The 23,224-nt window shown below is 40.9% G+C and overlaps 1 protein-coding gene and 1 long non-coding RNA gene across 5 annotated transcripts in view; both read right to left on the bottom strand.

Moving 5' to 3' along the window:
- Positions 1-23,224, bottom strand: part of LOC110969859 (major histocompatibility complex class I-related gene protein-like) — a 176,500-nt gene that overhangs the window by 135,347 nt on the left and 17,929 nt on the right. The window lies entirely within an intron of this gene.
- Positions 3,730-23,224, bottom strand: part of LOC127536260 (uncharacterized) — a 31,595-nt gene continuing 12,100 nt past the window's right edge. The window contains exon 3 of the long non-coding RNA XR_007945252.1: positions 3,730-3,790. This is a non-coding gene — a long non-coding RNA (uncharacterized LOC127536260). The remainder of the gene's footprint in view (positions 3,791-23,224) is intronic.

The following is a 23,224-nucleotide window of genomic DNA, read 5'->3' on the forward strand; positions in this document are numbered from 1 at the left end:
CAACTTTAACGATTTATTTAAAATTCAGTATTGATTTATTTTAAGATCGGCCACCTGATCTCTCATTTTGACCATGAAAACTAACGGGAAAAAAATCCTGAGCTGTAGAAAATCAGTCTATCAAATTTTATTTTTTCCAAAAATGAATTGGGGTCGATGGAGAAAAAGCTTTTTGGAGCCAACCCTAGCGGACGGCAGGATATTGCAAGTTTTTGACACTTCCGGGTTGGCTTCAATTCTGGAGCCAGATGCTACGTCCATTATATATATACAGTCTATGGTCAGACCATCAGACACAGTCAATTCGGGGGGCCCCTAGTGGCGGCGGGGCCCTAAGCAGCCGCTTAATTCGCGTATAGGGAGAGCCGGCCCTGAGTGAGATTAATAGTCAGCAGGCATGTAGAGCCTGAAGTCAGAGTTTTCAGACTCTCTTTTAACCTGCTAGATCTCCATGGTAACTGATGGTGTGGAGATAACCTGGTCAGGATCAGGTTATGAAGCGTTTCAGATTTAAATTGACTGTAAGAAGCGTCTCTATTTAACCAAAGTGTTTCCTAATAATTCTTTATGAGCGATACAGATTTTCAGCTGAGGGAAAATATTTTATCTGCTAACATGTTGATGTGTACGTTACTAAAACCACTGAATGAAGCCGTTACACTATCACACACTGTATGCATCATGTTGCCATGGGAACCCAACATGTATGTCGTTGGTGATGCAGAAATCACACAAGTATGTTTTTACGTTTCTACTGATATTTATTACAGAGAATATTCAATCAATAACAATAATTTCACTTTGATTTGGCCACAAATTAAAGTGATTTCCAGCATTATGGGACAGTGTCAGACCTGAATGTACTTCAATACAATATCATGTTTAAATATATGAAGTTTAAAGTTTCACTGCTCTGATGTGCAGCTGTCAGTTATCAATAATCAGCAGCATTGATCACTAAAATAAATACATTACGCATGTTTAACAGTTTTCTACCAGCATTCCTGTCTTGCTTCATTTGTAGTAGCAGCGCTTTTTACTGTGATATATTTTATATTCCTCGTTGTTCTTCATTGAAACAACCTGTTGATGAAGCAGCTGCACATGATTGTTTCCTTTTGTACAGAAGAGTCAAATGATGCATTAAATGCCTCCTTTTATGTGAACGTGCATGGAGTTTGCAGCAGAAAGTCTGAGTTGACAAAGAAAGTTGATAAAAACCTTCATGATATCTGTTAACTCTGACTGAGGTTTAGTTTTTGTTATGTAAAGAAAGTCTGAATATGTTGAACTGGCTTCTTATCATACCTCTTGTCAAATGACCAAATACCATGAAACAACATTTTTATGTATAACAGTATGACATTTGTTTGTGGTTTATGATGTTTAAATGTTTACTAACACTTGGTGTAATGTGTTAAACCTTTCTTTAATCCATTTGTACACTTCAGGCAGTTTAATTGTTAACTTTACAACCTCTAAGTGAACCAAACATGAAGAAACTGACATATTTCACTCATTTAAAAACTGATTTTTCAACATGTGCAAGAGTCTTTCCGCAATTCATTCATCCCTGCATCAGTCAGATTGTACAATGCTGCATTAGAACTTCATTGGTCTACTTCATTTGCTGTTACACTTTTTTTAAATTTACACACACAGATTCCACTTGCTTATGTGCAACAACTGTTACAACCTCATCCTCTTTTATAGTGTTTATTGAAAAATGTAATCTTGTGTATAGAATGTTCTTTGCAATTTTTGCACTGGCTTTTGAGCTGTTGTAATGGTGAACTTTCCCCACTGTGGGATCAATAAAGTTTGTCTTACCTTAATCTGCTGCATCAATATTTCCTAAATCAGAATGAATCAGTGTTATATCATTTATATGTGCAGTATTGTTTTCCACATCCATCTGAATATCCACACACAGAAGAATCATTACTTATGTGTGTTGTTTATTTTCATTTTCTATTGGTGTTCCCGACATATTTGCCCTTTATCATTTGCTGCTGTTAGACTGCAAATTTCTCCACTGTGTGATTTAAAAACTCTTTTCTTATCTGAATGTTTAGCACACTGGGGGAATACGAGTGCCTGTTCAGGACATTGTATTTTAATTTGTATTTTATTTAAAGCTTTTTCTGCACAATGGAACGTCATGCATGCAGGTTACTGATAATTTGCATAAACTAATAACTTGATTATCTGCCAATTAAAACAAAAATAACTGCATAACAAACACATGAAGATTACAGTATTCTAAACTCTAAATTGTTTCCCCAGAGTGCTGTGACCAATATTTAAAATGTCAGCTCTCTGAATCCATGAACTGTAAATCTGAGTTCATGAAATCAGAGCTTAGCCTGATGTTAAGTTTAACTAAGGAGCTGGACATGGAAAACCAAAATTAAAAGTCTTTATTAGGCAAGTCAAAGGTAATGTACAAGTGATCCATCTGTATGGAAACAAATCCAACTAAGGAAGCAGATAAAAGGCAAAAACCAGGAATAAACAACATCCAGATTACGAAGGAATTTATATTTAAAACATGAAAAAACACAAGCAGAGTGAATTTGGGAATGGCTGGAAAGTTCAACAACAAGACGTAGAAAGATAATCTGCTGAAGAGTGATCTGAGAACTGGTGTGTTTCTATTGTGGAAGGAGGTTAATGGATCAGCTTCAGGTGTTTGATATGAGAGAAGGAGCAGGTGAGAAAGCAGCAGTCAGAGGATGAAACATCCACAACAGAAAACTGAACAGGAGACATAAAGGAGAAAGAAAGAGACACAAAAAATACCACAAATACAACAGAAGCTGTGACACAAATGTGTGTTTGGACAGTGATGGTAAAGAAATACACATAGTTTGTAATTTGTAAACCATATTTCATAGATATTTATACTTGAGCAGAAGAAACATTCATAGACATGCAGTATGTGTTCAAACTATGAGAACAATCATGTAAAGTTGTTCTCGTACCTGTGGTTAGACTTAGAACCGGTCAGCAGCCTCTCTGATGGTTTTGCATGATTGATAAGAAACAAAACATTTCAAGTGTCCACATTTGTTGCACAATGCTGGACACAAAATTTAACGGGACAGACAACAGTTTCCAACCCGGGTTAGTTGATGAGGCTTAATTGCAAAACAGAGTCAATTAACGGTTTTGACAGAATCCCAAATTCACTGGAGTTTACTCTCCTCCTGCAGTCTTCCCTGAGAGTCTGTCAAGACAGATTAAGAAATGAAAGAGTTAAATAACTGGTCAGATGCTTAGTAAAATTCATTATACATTACTAAGTATTGGATACTGACAATTAAAAAGGACTGATGGGCTGGTGTTTACAGAAGAGCAGATATCTCAGTATGCTGTTGTTAGTGTTGCGTAGTGTAGTGTTTTTAGGTTCATTTATATCTGCAATGCATAGATGAAACAAGGACGTACTCACTGTGATCAGATAGGATCTGAATGTCTGTCTGCAGAATCTGAGACTGAAAGAAAAAAGTTTGAGTTCAAATCCAACAGACAAGACTGCAAACATAAGACTGATTACAGATCTACAGTAAATATCAGAAAATCTTACTGTTAGCAGGTCTGAACCCTGAAACAAAGATGAGAGATGACTATAGTTAAAATGATGGATCGATAAATTGCCATAAAGAAGTTTCACAAATATCTGCTTTGAATGTGAAGGCAGGACAGCTGATCTTGTGTTACTGTGTACCGTTAGTCTTCTTTCTCCACATGAAGAGTCCAGTGATGCAGAGCAACAGCAGCAGCAGACCTACAACTACTCCAATGACAGCACCAGCAGAAAACCCTGATGGAGGAACTGGAACCAAAACACAATCCTCAGATTTCATCCCTCCTGCAGAACAGAGATAAATATGTTTCATTTCCAGACTCCACTTCTGACTGACTTACCCCAGTTAGTCCTGATCACTGATTTGTCCAGTTTGGTGATGTTGTATTTGACACCAGACATCTGAAACACACAGTCGTACTTCTTCCAGTCTTCAGGAGCGATTGATGAGATGTTCAGGTCAACACTCATCTGGAAGGTTCCATCATGGTTGGGGAGGATCTCTCCTTTGTCCACGTCCTCATGAAGCTCCTCTTCATCTTTCCTCCAGAACAAGTCGGCTCTGTTGGGGTAGAAACCTGTAGCGTGGCAGGTGACCGGAGAGGAGGGAGTCTTCTGGAGGAGAGACACTGAGGGAAGATCTGGAGAGAAAGTGATGAGTCTTCACTGAACGTGACCGATTTGAGGGCTCTGCTATGATGTGAGATTAGTGGGTTAGCAGGTATTTTAAGGCTAAAGTCAGAGTTGTTAGTGTCATGAAGGTGGTTGTCTTTTAACCTGTTTGATCTCCATGGTATGTGAAGCTGTGGAGCTAACCTGGTTCTGTTCAAAGTTTCAGATTTCAATCAGCTGTAAAAAGCATCTCCCCTGAACCAATGAGAGACACTCCTGACGATTCTTAATGAGCGATACAGATTCTCACCTAAAGGAAATGTTTTATCTGTAAACCTGTTGATCTGTAGTTTACTAAAACAATTGAATGAAACAGTTACAGTATCACACACTATGCATCATGTTGCCATGGGAACCCAACATGTATTTAGTTGGTGATGCAGAAATCGTATAAAAGTGATTTGATGTTTGGTTCTGCTGGCACTGCGGCTGATAGAACGCAGATGAAAATGTTATTAGTTTATTAGTATTTATTACAGAGAATGTTAAATCAATAACATTAATTTCACTTTGATTTGGCTACAAACTACTGTGATATCCTGCATTATGGGACAGTGTCGAAAATAAATGCTCTTCAATACAATATCATGTTTACATATATGAAGTATGAAGTGTACCTGCTCTAATGTGCAGCTGTCAGAAATAATCATCTGCATTGATTGGTAAAGTAAATATATTACACATGTTTTCTGACAACATTCCTATTTTGCATCATTTGCAGTCGCAGCATTTTTTTTTACTGTCATCTATTTAAATATTACTCATTGTTCTCTATTATAGTAACCTATTGAGTGAAGCAGCTGTACATAATCACTTCATTTTGTTCAGAAGAAGAGTCAAATGAAGTGTTCAGCACCTCATTTCATGTGAACATGCATCAAGTTTGTAGCAAAGAGTCTGAATTGACAAAGAAGTTGATAACCACCTTCATTAACCCAAACCCATTAACTCTGATAAATCAGCTTCATTGTATACCTCTCTGGATGTGTTGTGTGTCTGTTACAGTCCCTGGTGACCGTATATTTATGTGGTGGATCCTTTGTGGTCTCTGTGTGAGGAGATGGTTTCTGCTGACTTTCCATTATGTCTGTCTGAGGAGTTCCGGAGTCTACATGTCTCCAATCAGGGATGATTGACCAGGAGCTCCAGACCTGCTCTGAAGCTCATTCCTCTTCCCACCTACTGCCATGCCTGATTGGACCACCATCCAGCTTCCTCCACTTTCATCCAATCCAACTGCAGCAATCACTATACCTAGGATTTAAAATTGCAGCCCAACTCACAGTCCAGGCAACTGTGACTTAACGTGAGCAGCCTGTGTAACCTGTCCAAACCCGAGCATGCTGCCATGGAGACCTACATCAGTGACGCATTAGCTGCAGGAATCATTCGGCCTTCGTCCTCTCCAGTGGGGGCAGAGTTTTTCTTCGTGAACAAAAATGATGGAATATTCTGACCCTGTATAGATTTCCATGCACTGAACAATATCACCTACCCCTTGTCTAAAATCAGTTCTGACTGCACTTCCCTGCATGATGCCACCATCTTCACTACAGTAGACTTACACAAGGCCTACCACCTCAGGATCTACAAAGTAGATGAATGGAAAACAGCCTTCAATACTCCCCTTGGACACTTTGAATAGCTAGTCATGCCCTCTGGACTCACCAATGCCCCTGCTGTATTTCAAAACCTCATCGACGACGCCCTCGGTAACAATATCAGCTGGTTTGTCTTTGTACATCTCGATGACTTTCTCATCTACTCCAGGAACCCAAAAGAACACGTACTCCATGTCTACCAGGTATTGGAGAGACTTCTGAAAAACAAACTGTTCGTCAAAGCTCAGAAGTGTGAGTTCCACCCGAAAAAGCTGGCAGCAGTGAGGGACTGGCTGAAACTGGAGACTCGGAAGCAACTACAACGGTTCCTGGGATTTGCAAACTTCTACAGATACTTTATCCAAGACGACAGCAAAGTTATCATCCCATTCACAGCCCTCACATCCACCTCCAAGCCTTACCTCTGGTCCCCTGAAGCTCATAATGCCTTTCAAGATCTCAAGCATCGCCTCGTCTTGGCCCTCATCCGAACTCAACCCAACCCCAGCCTTCAGTTAATCATTGGGGTGGATGCTTCTGACATTGGTGTAGGTCCTGTCCTCTCCCGGCGTTTCCCTGTCAACCAGAAGCTACCCCCCTGTGCGTTTTTTCTCCCGAGATCACTGCACCCTTGGTTCAAACCTTCGTCAAGAGGTGCGAGGGGACTTGGAAGCGGGCATGTGCCTCCCTCCTAGAGGCCTCCAGGAGCATGGTGCAACAAGCCAACGGTCACTGTCCTGCCGGTGCTGCCAATCCAATCACTGGGAATTGGCACGTGAGCAGGTGGGAGTTATGATATCTGTTACCTCCTTCTCCATAAAGCCAGACTCTGCACACTACTCAGCGCCGGACCGTTGAACAGTCTAAGTCAGTTCAAATTCTTGTTCAAGTCTATCTCCTTGTTTCATGCCTTGTATTTATTTCATGTCTCCTGCTTTCCAGTTTGAACTTCCTGACTGCTCAAGTCCAAAGTTCTCTGCACACTCCCTCATCTGTCTGGACTGTCGGAAGTCTCCTGAAGTCCACCTACACTCCCTACCTCTCCACCAGGACCCTCACCCCACCGGACAAAGTCTCTGCATCTACGGCACCTACCCCACTCTGCCATTGGGCACGCCACACGCTACCCCAGTCTGTCACTTCCAACCCTATACCCTTTCATGTCTCGTGACAGTTAAGTTCCTTGCTCAATTGCTGTACCATGTAAAAGGTTAATTGTTGTTTGTAGCTGCCAATTAGCGACGTGTAATTTCTTGCTGTGTCAGGTCTGAGTATCAAGCGCTAAAATTAGTTATTAGATTAGTTATTAGAGTTCTAGTGTTTTCTTGTTTTTTTGCTCTCCTGACTAGGTGTTACTTAGTAGTACTCAGTATTTAGTACAGTCTATTTTTGCACTGACTCTGGTTTATTGCTCCACCTGTCCTCTTGGAGGCTCAGTCAGCGGCCACGTGACATAATATGTGTTTTGAGGCACTCGTTTAGTTACTTTTGTTAGTCACATGGATGTTGTTATCGTGTCTTTAAGTTTGGTTGCAGAGTTTAATTTAGTTGTTGTTTTATGGTATTTTGTTTAGCTAGTTTTCATAATTTGGTTTTACTTGGTTCTTTGAGTTAGCAGCATCCATCAGCTCTGTTTTCATTGTTTTATTGTAACAATTTCTTTTGTTAATTACATCACTAATAAATAAATTGCTTTACCTCACTAATAACCTGTTTTTCTGTAACACCTAGTTCACCCTAGACAGCTGGATCGTAACTTCGTCTATGGATTGTTTTATTTCCACTGGATGCTTCTGTAGATGGAAACAGATGGAGTACAGAACTGTGTGTATCTCAGGTTGTGTAATTCTACCTGTTCTCTGCAGAAAACTTCTTGCGTACTGCACATACTTCTTCAGCCAGTCAGGGCAGAAGTGGCTGAAGTAGTATTTACTGTCATCTAGTCTAGCTTTGTCTGCATCCCATCTCAGTTTGGTGGTGAACGCCTGTGGTTTTGGAGCAGTCCATGTTAACGTCTGCAGGTCCAGCACTATGAAGTCTTCACCATTGTATCCATATTGATTAAAACCTCTGGATTCCCCAGTTTCATCATCCCATTCACAGCCACTAATTCTCTGTAGGATGTGGGCACCTGTGACACAGAGAGATTTTATTAGTTTACTGTTAAGGCTGGCTGACATGGACACAAACATCACCTCAATCTTTTGACTGACAGACAACCAGCTACAACCAGCATTGCTCTCAGGTAATTGCACATTGAAAAACTGTCATACTTCATTTGGTGCATTATCAACACATTATTAACAGCTGTGAATTCTGAATATTTTGTACATTTAATAACTCTGTGCTATATCAGTTTTCTGCATCTAAACGATTCTGTGCAGTGTCAGTCATAAAATCTGTGCAATATCAATACGTTTCTATCAGTTTTATTTTCACTTGAAAGATTCTGTGCAATACCATTGATATGTACAATATCGTCATTTCCACATCCAGAGTAATTTGGACAATCTGAACTACAGTGTTGTGCATGAACGAGTTCAATGAATGACGTTCACTGAACACGTTCATATTTACGGTGAACTGTGAACTGAACGATTCAGTTTTCATATCATGAACGTGAATGAGAGCGCCGCTCACTTTGACAAGAATGAGTGGCACACACAGTTCACGTTCACGCTCATTTGAAAAGTCAGGTTTTACGGTACAGTGGAGGGCAGCAGGGGCGGGGCAGCGTTGCGGAAATTAAACGAAGAAGAAGAAGAAGAACTGTTTACAGCAAACACCATGACGGTCCAGCATGGCTAGTCCTGCTAGTTCCCGCGATTCAGACTCAGCTACAGGCATTGCTGAAGCCAGTTTTACAGAACACTTGGGAGAGTTTTATGTACAAACAGAGCAAGACTCAGACGGAAAAAAACTCACGTTTTTGTGCAAACTCTGTCCACCGGGACCTAACAAGCAAGTACGTACGTCAGCCACATCGAGCTCAAATTTGAAACGCCACATAGAATTAAAGCATCCGAGCTATCTTGGCAAATATCTGCGACTGAATGATGAACGCAAGAAATCATTAACGAAGAGAGGCCCACCGTCGAGCAAACCCACCCAAGTGAAGCTCACTGCATTTAGTAAAGAACCAGCCGTTTCCTTTGTTTCTCAACAACAAGTCGACAAGCTTGTATGGGATTACATCGTGGGAGATCTCCAGCCTTTGAGTAAGGTTGAGAAGCCATCATTCATCAAACTAGTGACTGGTTTGCAGCCATCCAGGCACGTCCCCTCAAGAAAGCAGGTACAGAAACTATTAAACAATGCATTCCAGGTGAATATTTCTGACTTAAAGAACGAACTCTCTGAAGTTGATGCCGTATGTACGACAGCAGATTGCTGGTCCACAGTGAACAAGGCGTTTTTGGGCATTACTGTTCATTGGCTCAACAAAAATAATATCTCTCAGAGAAGCTCAGCAGTACTTGCTTGCTGTCGTGTTAGAGGAGCACACACACATGATGTGCTTGCCAAAGAGTTGTCACAGGTGCATAAAGAGTTCAGAATCCAAAACAAGATTGTGTGCACTGTGACAGACAATGCTGCTAATTTTGTGAAAGCATTCAACTGTTTTGCAGAAGATTTTGCCACTGCTGATGAAAATACAGATCCAGATGTTGACAGCAATAATGGAGCAACTGAAAATGAACCAGGATCTACCTCACCTCCTGATGCTGCCAGTGAGAGCTTTGATGAAGAGGATGACATGGAGCCTGAGCCTCTCTCAGCATTGGAAAATCCCCGTCTTCCTCCTCACAGAAGGTGCATGGCTCACATCTTAAAGGGGACATATTATGCAAACCTCACTTTGTGAAAGTGTTCTTACAGTAGTGTGTGTTGCAGTAGCTCATTATGAGGTTCGAATTTGAAAACTGTCTGTTTCCTCCCTGCCTTGCTACACCACATTTTGTGAAAATGCCTGCTCAAACGTCCGATTTTGATTTGGGTCCGCTTATGACGAAATAAGCAGATTTAACTCCTCCCCCTGACTGCGCCCCCCCTCCGCACTGTCCTACCAGCGTGTGTTGTCCCGGGTGAGGGAGGGGGTTCTGGAGTGGCGGTTCCCTCACAGCGCCACTCTTCTCTCGTTTCCCAGAGCTCGGCTTCTCGGTGCGGGCGCTGGGCAGTCTCGTGCGAAATGACCAGGCTCATGGCACCGGTAGCAGCTGTCTGGAGAGCGGCGGCGACGAGGCGACGGAGGCGGCTCGGTCTCTCGCCCCTCTTCTTCCCCGGGCCCGCACTCAGCCATCCTTACGTGTGGCTTGAACGCGGAAGTCGTGGGGAGCCGAGACGTGAGCCTCTCTCGGTTTCTCGTAGTGCCTCGGCAGCCAGCCGCCGGGCACCACCAGCCGAGTGGGGAGCTGCCTGGCGTCGCTACTGTGCAGAAAGCAAACTCTCAGCGAGGCACTACGAGAAGCCGAGAGAGCGGAACGCGCGCTCACGTCCCGGCCCCCCACGACTTCCGCGTTCAAGCCGCACGTCAGGATGGCTGAGTGCCGGCCCAGGGAAGAAGAGGAGCGAGAGACCGTCGCCGCCGCTCTCCAGACGGCTGCTACCGGTGCCATGAGCCTGGTCACTTCGCACGAGACTGCCCGGCACCTGAACCGAGAAGCCGAGCTCCGGGAAACGAGAGAAGAGTGGTGCTGTGAGGGAACTGCCACTCCAGAACCTGCTGGCTGGCTGCAGGCGGCTGGGGCGATGCTCCGGCGGCCGGCTGCCGGAGCATCTCTCCTGCTAGACTGCTGCCTGTGGCGGCCCACCGTTTCGCCGCGGCGGGTTCTTGGTGTGGTGGAGCTGTCGGGGATTACGGGAGTGAACTCTCCGCTGGCCGGCTCTTTTCCTCTTGGGTTTGCTCCCAAGAGGCGGCTCAGTCCCTCGGTGACAGCTTGTTGGAGCTCCCTCAGTTCTTCCTCCATCTGCAGTCAGGCGAGCGCCATCCCACTTCTGACACCAATGTAGCACTGAGCTCATCCTCTCCCAGAGAGGGGAGGGGGAGTGGACAGATGCGTTCATTTGCATACCTGGAAGCAGGCCCAGAAACAGCTTGTTCTGAGGAGGGCTGGTGAGAATGAATTTTTCGACCGCTGAAACTCTGAACAAAGGATGATTTTGGGGCGAACAAACTTAAATACTATGTTTTTGGGCTTCTGAGACCTATATGACGCTACTGAAAAATAGCTTAATATGGGACCTTTAAATCTTGTTGCCAAAGACACAGAGAAGGTGACTGATAAACAGTACAAAACTTTGTCAAGGTCTGTTTTTAACTAAGGCATCTGCATTGTGGAACCGGGTTAAAAGAAGCCCCAAAGTATCAGATTTTTTGGGGGGAAAGCTTGGTATTGGCTTTGTGTTTCCAAATGATACACGGTGGAACTCTTTGTATCTTGCTATGAAGCGACTGTCTCACATAGCCACATTAACTTCCAAGGCAGACACCAGTGAAGCTGCTGATGCTGTCACTCATGCATATGACAACCTTATCCTGCATGCTGTCTGTGATGAGTTCGGCTTCAGGCGATTCTCTGCAGAGGAAATCAGCTTCATACACAAGTTTGTGGATGTAATGAGGCCCCTAGCATCTGCACTGAATATCCTGCAGGGGGAGAAAAACATTTTCCTTGGGTACTTGGCTCCAACCATTGTACAACTGCAAAATTATCTGAATGACCTGTTGGAGGAGAGCACAAAGCCCACTACTGCACATGGTCTGATTGCATGCCGTCCTCTCATTCTTAACATCCTGCAGTCACTGAAAACAAGAGTTGAAGGCATGCTTGAGAAGAAGGAACACATATCGTCAGCCATGCTGCTGCCAATATTCAAGCTCGACTGGGTGGAAGATGAGGAAAAATGGCTGCTTTACAGAGCGATGCTGAAGCGAGAACTTCTAACTTGCAACTCAGATGACTCAGAAGCACAACAAAACCCTGGTCAGTCCCAGCCTAGTGGTGACAGTGACAAAGATCCAACAGCTTCCTTCTTCAGGTTTAAACAAAACCCACAGAATCTCAAAGGTGAAGCAGACACTTACTTGGATGCACCACCCACAGATGGCTTTGCAGAGTACATGCTGCTGCCCAGGCTCAAAAAGCTCTTCCTTAAATACAACACTGCACTCCCCTCAAGCGCTCCAGTGGAGAGACTTTTCAGTCTTGGAGGCCAAATCTTCAGGCCCAGGAGAAACAGGCTTGGTGATGAAAACTTTGAGAAGCAACTGCTCTTGAATGCAAACAGAAAGCTAAAAGAAGTTTAACTTCTTTGGTTGATGTATTGGACTAGTAATATCCATTGCAACTCTTTATTGCTGCTATAAAAAAGTAGAACATCTTGTAACAGTGTAGGAGCATGACAAAAACACAGGAGTCAACCACTTGCTTTTTTCTCAAATGATTACTTTCAGTAAGTTATGCTGCTTGACTATGCGCTTTAAAGCCTCTGACTCTGTCTCCTTTCTATACAGATGAATCCAGCTTCTGAAATTGAGCGTTATGTTTGTTTATTACTATATGCTGTATGGTTTTCAGTTTTCAGAGCTATTCAGTTTCTTTGGACAAATATAAGACAGGAAGATTTAAAAAACATTTGAATGAATGTCAATAATTTCTTTATTGTTTACTCACTGCTTACTTTCTTTTGAGGATGCTAGAATGTGTTGGTTCAGTATTGCACATTGAGCAGGGTAAGCTCAACTTAAGCTAGTTTGTTCAGCTGCTAGCTATTCATTTTCTTTGAACAAATATATGTAGGAAGTATTTTTTTATTATAAATGAATGGTATTTTCATTGTTTACTGTTTTCTTCCTATTGAAGGTGTATTTTTTTGAGTATTGCACATTGAGCAGGGTAAGCTCAACTTAAGCTAGATTGTTCAGCTGCTAGCTATTCATTTTCTTTAAACAAATGTAGTAAGGAAGTATTTTTATTATAAATGAATGTGAATGGTATTTTCATTGTTTACTCAATGTTTACTTCCTTTTGAGAGTGTAAAAATCTAAGTATTGCACATTGTGCAGGGTAAGCCCAAGCTAAAGTTGACATTACAGTCAGGGCCGGCTCTCCCGAGACGCGAATTAAGCGGCTGCTTAGGGCCCCGCCGCCACTAGGGGGCCCCCGAATTGACTGTGTCTGATGGGCTGACCCACAGACTGCCATCTAACATTACTTGCTTCGGACTAACCTGGCAACCACGGTGGTTGCCAGAGGGGCCCTCTGTTCCCCCGCACTTTTTTCAGCCGTTACAACAGCTAAACCCGTTATTAGCATCCAGTAACGTGTTTTCCCGAGCCGTCTTTGAATGCACCATGAGCGCATGCTAACGCAGGTGTTCCACAGGAGACGTGCTGCTGTGCTGAGCAGTGCTGAACGTGCGTCTGGAGTAATGTTTAGCAAACCAGCCAGAGCCAGCAAGAAGCAAAAAACTTTACACAGTTTTTTCCAAACAAACCGTGTAAGTTGTGTGACCTTGTTGGATGCAAACAATGTTAGACTTGTTAGCTAAATGATGACAAGGTAAAACGTGGCAATATATCAATATGTTAAGCTGGTTAACAATACTTTAAATGTTGTTGCCTCTGTTACATTACTTGCTAATTAGTTTATTCTTGGAATAAACCCAGTCCTCTTTAATTTCTGGGCAGAAGATGTGCTCACAATTGCTCTCCATGTATTTAAGTCTTTTGGTCCCAAAAGAGGAGAGTCAGGGAGGAGGAAAAAAATAGGCTATCAATGGTATAAATTTACAACTGTTTTTTACTCCTTCTCTTTCTAATTCTATCTCAGAATTTTGATTTTCAGATTTTTAAATGATTATTTCCATAACAGAAAGAGCAGAGTCAGGCAGGAGATGGACCAGAGGCGGCGGCCAGCAGTAATGTTGACCATGCAGGGTCTGCAGAGGTGGAAAAAAATATGTATCTATGGGTTAAAGTGATTTTGAGGTTAAATTCTACTGCAATTTTTACTCTTCCTAATGCTATTTCAGAATTTTTCTTACCACATTTTTTATGTTTATTGCCATAACAGAAAGAGCAGAGTCAGGGAGGAGATGGATCAGAGGCCAGCAGCAGGGACAAGGATGTAGGGTCTTTACAGGTAAGGAGAGATTATAACTTCCTGAAAATAAGATATCTATTGCAGGGAGAAACCAGGCAGTACTGATCATTTCATGTTCAGTGTTTGGCACCTTTGGCTACTCGTCCAGTAGATGTTCAAGGGACATTGTTGTCAACTCAACTAGAGTTTGGCCACTAAAACTTTAGATTTTATAGTTTAAAGTTTTATACTTTATAGTTTAAAGAACTAGCCTAGTTGGTCCTCTGGTATTGTACTGTGGCTGTTAGGGATTATGTGGTTCTTTAGCCACTAAGGACGGTGCAATTAAATGTAAGAGAATGATAAATCGCTCTGAAAAATTTGTCCCCCTCACTTCTGAGATGGTGGTTATGCCCATGCCTGTCTTTATTCCAATAAAACATAAATCATCATGGTAACATATCAATTTAAACTGGCTTATTAGAAAACTATACGGGAAAAATACAGGAAAGAAAAAATAAACCAGCAGTCAGTTGGTGACTCCATGCTTCGTGCGTAAGTTAGGCTACTGTGACACCACGGCACCGTTTCAAACTTGATCGATTACACTGGTCTGGAGAAGCCACAGATGGAAAAGCAGTAGCACTAGAGATGGCATCATGGCTCCAAAAAGGAAGTTCAGGAGTGGGCTGAATATTTGCTGTTAATCGTGTGCATGTGTGTTTTAACCCAATTACAAGCTGTGCATGTGATTTGGTAGTTGCCCTGTGCATGTTTTGGGGCCACAAAAAGAATCTTGCTTAGGGCCACCAAAGTCCTAGGGCCGGCCCTGATTACAGTACATGACAAATTTTGTCTGGTTTACAGTTACTGCATTTCAGAATTATCTGGATTTTTTTTCAGTGGACAGGTCTTTTCCCCCTGAACCTGAATGTGCCTTGTTGTTTTTGAAGTCCTGCATAATTTGGTTCATGCTGGCTAAATAGAGGTTTCATTAAACGTACATTATACCTTGACTGGACCTTGCATTTTCCATTTTCTACATGTTATGATCACACATTATTTAAGGGGTAAAATCTATTCTCTATCTCAACATTATTTTTCTCCGAGATGTAATAATTGTCTCGAGTCTTTTGATTCTTTATTGGTTCAAGAATTTTGTTTAGTTTTGGAGTGGCAGTGATTTGTGATGGATGGTTAAGAAGAGGTTTTTATTGAGTACTCACAAAAGTAACAAATGAACGTGAACTAGTTCATTTTTAGATATGTGAACTGAACTTTGAGCTAGTTCTTTTTAAGTATGAACTTGCACAACACTGCTGAACTAGCACTTACTTATATTTTTGTTTAATTGTTTTCACTGGCATTGGTTACATGTTTGCTTTATCCACTTTGCTGGTGTAAAAATGCAAATTTCCCCTCTGTGGAATTAATAAAGGGTTAATGTTTCACATTGTTATCACAATATACTTTACATTTAATACTATCAGGCAGGAAACACCTTCAATGTGTCTGTTAGACCTCAGAGATTCAAACTGTTAGTGAGTAACTCTGAATGTAAAACTAAACTGTGTGATTATGAGAAAATACTGCAGTGGATCTATAATTTAAGAGGTATTTACAGTTTAGGATTGATTGTTGATTGCTTAGCAAACAGGTTATTCTGCAATATTAGCAAGTGTGCGCATATTTACATTTTCACGTCATGCAATAGTAACACATAAAAATATACTATATACTGCATTTGCACATCCATCTCGATGTACAAATGCAGTGACCTGTCGTTGCCACAGTGCCCTCATTTTGTGAGGATTTAACTCATTTTCATGTTTTAACAACACATGTGCTTGTGTTTTCCCCTGTTTTGACCCTGTGTGTCAGCTCTGTAGTCTTGTTCTGTGGCCTTACAGGGTGAACGTGCAGATCAAGGAAGACCAACATGTACAACAGATGCATTTATCATAAATTACATTTTCTGGAAAATTATTAGCCCCTCTGCTTTACCACAGACACACTGATTATTGACAGATGATGTTCTCAAAAACAAGATCTAAGAAAACAACTGATGTGGAACAGAAAGAGGCATCAGACTGAAGTAGAATGAAGAGCTATAAACTAAGAACACATCTGATGTACAGCTCACAATCCTCCAAGAATTTTTTTTAGAGCAAAGGCAACAGAGAGAAACCATTACTGGGCTTTAAGTAATTCAAGTAATTCAATCAAGCTGTTGTCATGTCCAGGATTTAATGCTTGCAGGAGAACTCTATGGGCAATATTCAAATGATGTGCCTACAAGGAAAATTCTAGCAGAAAATTTCATTCATCAGTAAATAATTTCATAAAGCCACCAGCTTATATGCCTGCAGATGTTTTGAGTTGGGCAGATGTTAGCCTCACAAATGAAGTATAAGTGCCTGCAAATCATTAAGCCTTGTTCTAAAAGACACTGAAGAAAGGCTGATATTTAGTGCAGCATCTTCCAACAGAGGGACGACACATTTCAGCAGTGAAAACATATATTAAAAATTATCTTACCTCCAATTTCGTTTAAGCGGTTCATCAAGTTGTGAATGGTGGCTCTGAAGAAGTGCTGGCTCACATAACATTTGTTAGCGTACCACTTCAGGTGTTCTGGGTTTTCTTTCATGAACTTTCTCGCCCAGTTCACTTTAGTTTCAGCTGTCCTGATGTTGCTGTCACAGTAACCCACCTGAACTTCATCCATCAGTGCAATACCTACAAACTCTGGGAAGTCTGGGACTCCAGAAGTTGAAGTGAAGAAAAATTTCAAGGAGTGTTTCACTGGAGGGAAAAGAACATTTTCAGCTTTTGAATTTTATTGTCTTTTTATTTTTGTATTTTAAAATCTATTAAATCACAATGGAGCAGAAAAAAACATGGAAATCTTCTAAAGACCTATTCTTATACTATTCCTCATATCATGCATGTGTGTACAACAGAGATGTGCTCATGTGAAATGACATATTAAATATAATGAAATAAAGCAAGTATCCTCTTCCACTCTATTTGTGATGGCCTGTGGCAGATGTTCAAGCTCATGCAGTCACCAGATAATCCATCCAAATGTAAAATGGAGCATTTTATCTGTGCTCAGTGCCATCATGTCCAGGTACTTCAGCAAGTGCTTGGCCTCACTGGGAAACAAGGGGCATAACTCCCATTTCATATTTGTTTACTACAAAGCCTTATATCACTGTCCACAAAAACTCTGATGCTTTAAGCAATCACAGAAAAGCGGAGAGGAAAGCTTCAGGCTGGCTGCTGTTGCTTCAGGAAAATGAGCCCATCCACACAGTTCAGACGACAGAAACAGCCAAATGTGATTTTAAACCATGACTCCATGAACCTTATTCTCAGACCTGCACTGTCTGACTTCTGTTTCTGAAATAGAAATCTTGCTCCATTTTCAAAGTGACATTGAAGTCATACATGCTTTTGAGTATCTGGAGGCCCAAGATGGGACCTTCCTCTGCAAAGGGATAGTTCTGCTTTAATATCTGTGAGCCAAGTGCATTTAAGTCAAATGAGACTATGCTGTGAAATAATGCAAGAACAACCTTTCTTCTGTGACAGTTTCTGGTGAGGGAGAGAACTTTTTGAAGTACCGTGATTGTAGTCTTTGGTCTTTCAACTCTGCCTCTTGCCAAACTGTAATGTGCACATGACACACACCTGATTTCTATAATCCACACTCTTTCGTCACTATTTGTGTGTGCTTATTTCTGTCCTTGTGCTGATGAAAAGTGAATTTTCCATCGAGCGATCAGTTAAGGCTTATTTAATTCAATTTATATGATAATACTGAAAGCTTCCTTGTTGAGAGATATCACTGTCTACCTTAGAAGAAGGTTGACAGAGAAAGTATTAAACAGACTCTTATCTCCACCTCACTGACTACATCCTCTCCGTTACTCTTAGTCATGACAGCTGCTGCAAGTATATGCCGCCATTAAAGCACCGATTTAAAGGCGATATAAAAATACCATCGTTAATAATCATAAGTCAGGGCTGAACAGATATATTTCAGGCTGAATCTGTGCTAATAATACACTTGTAAGACTCTAAGAAGTGAAGTGAAACTATAAGAGTTAGGCGCTTTGCAGAAAATAAGAACTGAACCAACAAACAACAGCACCAGAAAGCAGTAGTTAACAGTTACTCTGAGATCTTACCTGAAGATGCGACGTGACAGAAGGAGAGTAAAGCCAAAAATTCCCTCATTTTCTTTTTAAAAGTCCTGAAAGTAAAGAAATTCAGTCAGATAATCAGAAATAGATACAGAAAATGGGACGTATCCTTCACTGAAGTCACAATAATTACACAGGGCCTTCTCATCAGAAATGTAACTAGAATGTGACTGGCCCAATGTACTCATACAGATGTGTTTTTAACATTTATTATTTACTCCTCAGTCTTGTCAGCGACCACAAAAACTACAAAAAATAAAGGACATACAAGAAACATTTCAAATGCACATTGTACAGTTATTTTAAAAGCTTCCTTCCAAAACTGTCTCTAATTCGACGAACTCAAACAAGTCTCTCAAGCTAGTTTCAGCCGATAGATGGATCCAAATATGCTCGCCTGCAACAGCAATGCATTAAGCTGGTCATACAAAAGAACTTTGGCAAATATTGCAAATATGAAACAAGTAAAAGTTAAAAGTCACAGTTACCGTGTGTGAACATCTGTTATGGTGCAGAATAGATATTTTGGCCTGTGTGGTTCAGTAGTGTGTCCATTAGACGGTTGTAATGTGAAACGCTAGGCATGTCCAAAGTCTGGAGTCCAGTTGGATCAGATTTTATAGTCTTGTGCAGCAGTCTCTATCATAAAATGTATTAATTTATGGCCGGCCAGACAGAATATACATATCACACAGGTACAAGACACAATTTCTGTGCCACCAAATAGTGTCAGCAGCACTCTGTTGCCACCTGTGACCCAGTTTGTGACCCCCAGAGACTCTTTCCAGCTGATTCCTGAAATGGCAAATGTAGATTTAAAAAACAAAAAACAGGAAAGTTAACTGTGAGGGCCGCCACAACCAGGACAGGTGAAATCTGCAATATTTCTTCACTCAAATGCAAAACTATTGTGTTTGCCTAATTTGCCAAGATACTGCTGCTGTGAATAATGAATTCAATGTAAAGAGACTAGACCAGTCAAAACAAGCATATGACAAGCTATGAGCAACAGAAGGTGAAGCAACTGGAAGCTGTATCAGCTTCACAGCAACGGTGTTTCAAATGAAAATCCCTCAAAGGCGAATCTAATACTAAATACGGCAAACCTGTTGCAGAGGGTGAGATTATCAAAGACTGTGTCATGAACTTTTACCAACAGCTGGATAAAAGCAGGTGTCCAGAGATTCAAATATTTGCAGAGAAAATGCTGCATTTGTTTGTCTCCACATATTTGTGTGAGCAGACATTTTCTACTCTGAATTTCAACTAGAACTGCTTCAGGAGACTGAGTGACTCACCTGCATAGGTCTGACAAGGATTCGTGAAACTGTCACGTAAATTAATCTATGGTTTCGTGCGCACCAACACGATTTTCTCATGTTTTTCGTGGTGCACACAACGACATTCAAACCAATGTATTTCAAGCGGAAGATATTTCATGCCACTCAGAACGTATTTAAAACTACTGCAAGGACGGGTTTGATTTTATTTTCAGATTTGAATCTTAATCACACCTAAATAGAATGTTTAATTAATCAAATATTCCTCGTGTGTCATATTTCTCCTCGGTCAGATTTAAGCGAGTTAGGGCATTTTGAATGGGTATATTATATTTTTAATGTAAAAGCGTTGCGAATCCAACGCTATATTTTGCATTACATCGTCCCATATTTATAATGTAATGCAGGGGTCGGCAATTAGATGTGGCTTCGGGCCAAAATTTGTGTAAACAATCGAACAGCGGGCCAACCTGCGGGGGGTGCACTCCGATGCCGCGAGCGGGAGGGGAGGGGGCGATACCGCGAGCAGCGGAGCTTCTACAGCTGATCGCCGCTGCTTGGGACACACGCCTCATTCTGATCACAGATGTATTAAAAATGACTCCCGAGACACACACATTTTTTGCACACACTGTTGCTCAGTGGTGGTGGTCAGTGGTCAAAAGACCATCATGAAAAATGGTGGTGGCAGCATTGTGCTGTGGGGATGTTTCTCTTCAGCAGGAACAAAGAAGCTGGTCAGAGTTGATGGGAAGATGGATGGACCTAATATGCAGGGCAATCCAGAAAGAAAACCCTGTTAGAGGCTGCAAAAGTCTTGAGATTGGGTTAGAGGTTCATCTTCCTGCAGGACAACGACCCTAAAGATACAGCCAGAGCTACAATGGAATGGCTTAGATCAAAGCATTTCCATGTGTTAGAATAGACCAGTCCAAGTCCACACCTAAATCCTGTTGAGAATTTGTGGCAAGACTTGAAAATTGCTGTTCAGAGATGCTCTCCATCCGATCTGACTAAATTGGAGCTATTTTGCAATGAAGAATGAGTAGAAGAATGAGTAATCAGTGAAGTAGCAAAGATTAGTAAGGATGAAGTGAGGAGGGTATTGAAGAGGATGAAGAGTGGAAAGGCACTTGGTCCTGATGATATACCTGTGGAGGTATGGAAGTGCCTCGGAGAGGTAGCAGTAGAGTTTCTGACTGGGTTGTTCAACAGGATCTTAGATAGTGAGAAGATGCCCGAGGAATGGAGGAGAAGTGTGCTGGTGCCCATCTTTAAGAACAAGGGAGATGTGCAGAGTTGTGGCAACTACAGAGGAATAAAGCTGATGAGCCACACGATGAAGCTATGGGAAAGAGTAGTTGAAGCTAGACTAAGGGCAGAGGTGAACATCTGTGAGCAGCAGTATGGTTTCATGCCAAGAAAGAGTACAACAGATGCAATATTTGCTTTGAGGATGTTGATAGAGAAGTACAGAGAAGGGCAGAAGGAGCTGCATTGTGTCTTTGTAGATCTGGAGAAAGCTTATGAGAGGGTGCCCAGGGTGTCTTATCTTTTTAAGATAAGACTTTATTTATCTCACAGTGGAGAAATTCACATCAGAGAGAAGAATTATTTTACTGTCAGTGAGTTGCAGTGTGTTTCCTGTGTTTCTAGAGGCAATGAGGCAAAGGTTATGTTATTTCACTAAAACTATGTATGTGCATTTTCACATAATTTTGGACTATTGCAGTATAAATACAATAACAATAATAATTTGAATTGTGATTTTCTCAACCCCGCATTTAAAGATAGCAGTACTTCATTATAACATTTGTGTATATGTAGACAAATTAAATATAATATGCATAAATATAACATAAGTAACTTTTATACCTTTGCTGTCTTGTGCAAAGTGGATAGTCAAACTGAATAAAAGCACAAATACATATAAATACTTGATTTCTGTATCATTTAGTTTTCTTGTTTGTTTTTTTTTTTTTGTTTTTTTTACTTTATTATTAGCACTACGAATAATAAAGGGCAGATTATGAATCAGCACCATGGAGCAAATCTGTACAGTAAATGTCTGGAAAAGGTATGAAATTTAAAAGAAAGGACTCCAGGATGAGTAGCCACAGTTTAACAGTCCAGTGTCTAATGGTGATCTAAATTCAACTTCAAAATAATAGCAATAAGATTTGGTCAGCATTGCTGAAGGGCCCAATGGTGGCCACATCATGGTTTGGACCACTGACCTTCTGATGAAGAGTCAAAAGGCTTATCCATTGCACCACAGCTTCCATGGTGATTTGTTCATGAATATGGGTTGCTACAATTCAGCCAGTTAAAATGGATGGTATTTTTCTGTATGATGTGTCAATTCGTGCTCCACGTGCCCCCTTTTAACTTACCTGCCCCTCCAGAGGTCTCTGCACGGCCCTGCTTTACAACTTCTAAGTGAAGCAAGCATGGAAAAACTGACATATTTCACTCATTTAAAAGAAAATCTGTACAGTATTAGTTTTTCTATTTATACAAGAATCCGTGCAATGTCAGTATTTCTTAAATTAGTATTTTTACTTACAGAAAACTCTGTGCTATTAATTGATATGTTGTTATTGTCCATATCAGGTGCTTTAAAAAAATATCCATACATGTTATGTACGGTTTTGGTTCATTTTAATTTTCTAGTGATATTTTCTACACATTGCACTTTCCCCGTTGCTGCTGTAACACTGCAGATTTCCCCACTGTGTAATTAATGCAATCTTCTCTTTCCTCATATTTAGTGTGTCTATTTTAGTTTATTTTTGCATTTTATTCAAAACACAAATTAGCTGTGGTCAGTATTCAAAAATCAGCTCTCTGCATCCATGAATTAAACATTTTGGCAGCAAAACCATAGCTTGCAAATTGGTACTCTGTTCTTATTTTGACCCAAAAGTTGAATGTAGGAAATTAGATGAAAGTTAAAAAATAAAAGTCTTTATTAGGTGAGCCAAAGGTAATGAACAGGTGATCTCTCTGCATAGAAACAAATCCAACTAAGGAAGCAGAAAAAAAGAAAAAAGAAAAGAATAACAACATCCAAACACTTAATATGCAGGTAAATATTTTGAAAAACAATAGATAAAAGTCATACAAAAGGAGTTACCCAAACCAGAAGACACAAGGAAACTACCTTTGTTGGGTTTTTTTTGTTTTGTTTTGTTTTTTAACATAGATGAGCCTCTACCTCACCCATCCATCATCGTTTCACCACTTACAGTGCCTATCATAAATATTCACCCCCTTTGATGTTTTACCCTTTTATTGCTTTCATAAATCAATCATGGTCAATACAATTTTGCTTTTTTAACAAAAACATTTATTGGAAAAAACTCTTTAATGTCAAAGTGAAAACAGATTTCTGTAAAGTAATGTTAATGAAAGAAAATTATATAAATGAAAATAATTGTTAGCATAATTATTCACCCCCTTCAAGTCAGTATTTAGTAGATGCACCTTTGGCTGCAATCACAGCAGTGAGTCTGTGTGGATAGGTCTCAATCAGTCTTGCACATCTGCCCACTGCAATTTTGCTCCATTCTTCTTTGCAAAACTGCTCAAGCTCTGTCAGGTTATCGGGTATCAGGCATGAACAGCCCTTTTCAAGTCCAGCCACAAATTCTCTATAGGATTGAGGTCTGGGCTTGACTCGGCCACTCCAGAACATTTACCTGGTTCTTTTTTAACCATTCCTGTGTAGCTTTTGCAGTATGTTTTGGATCATTGTCTTGCTGGAAAATAAATCTTCTCCCAAGAC

The sequence above is a fragment of the Acanthochromis polyacanthus genome, chromosome 11 (assembly GCF_021347895.1).
Source record: "Acanthochromis polyacanthus isolate Apoly-LR-REF ecotype Palm Island chromosome 11, KAUST_Apoly_ChrSc, whole genome shotgun sequence".
In the NCBI taxonomy this organism is placed as follows: domain Eukaryota; kingdom Metazoa; phylum Chordata; class Actinopteri; family Pomacentridae; genus Acanthochromis; species Acanthochromis polyacanthus.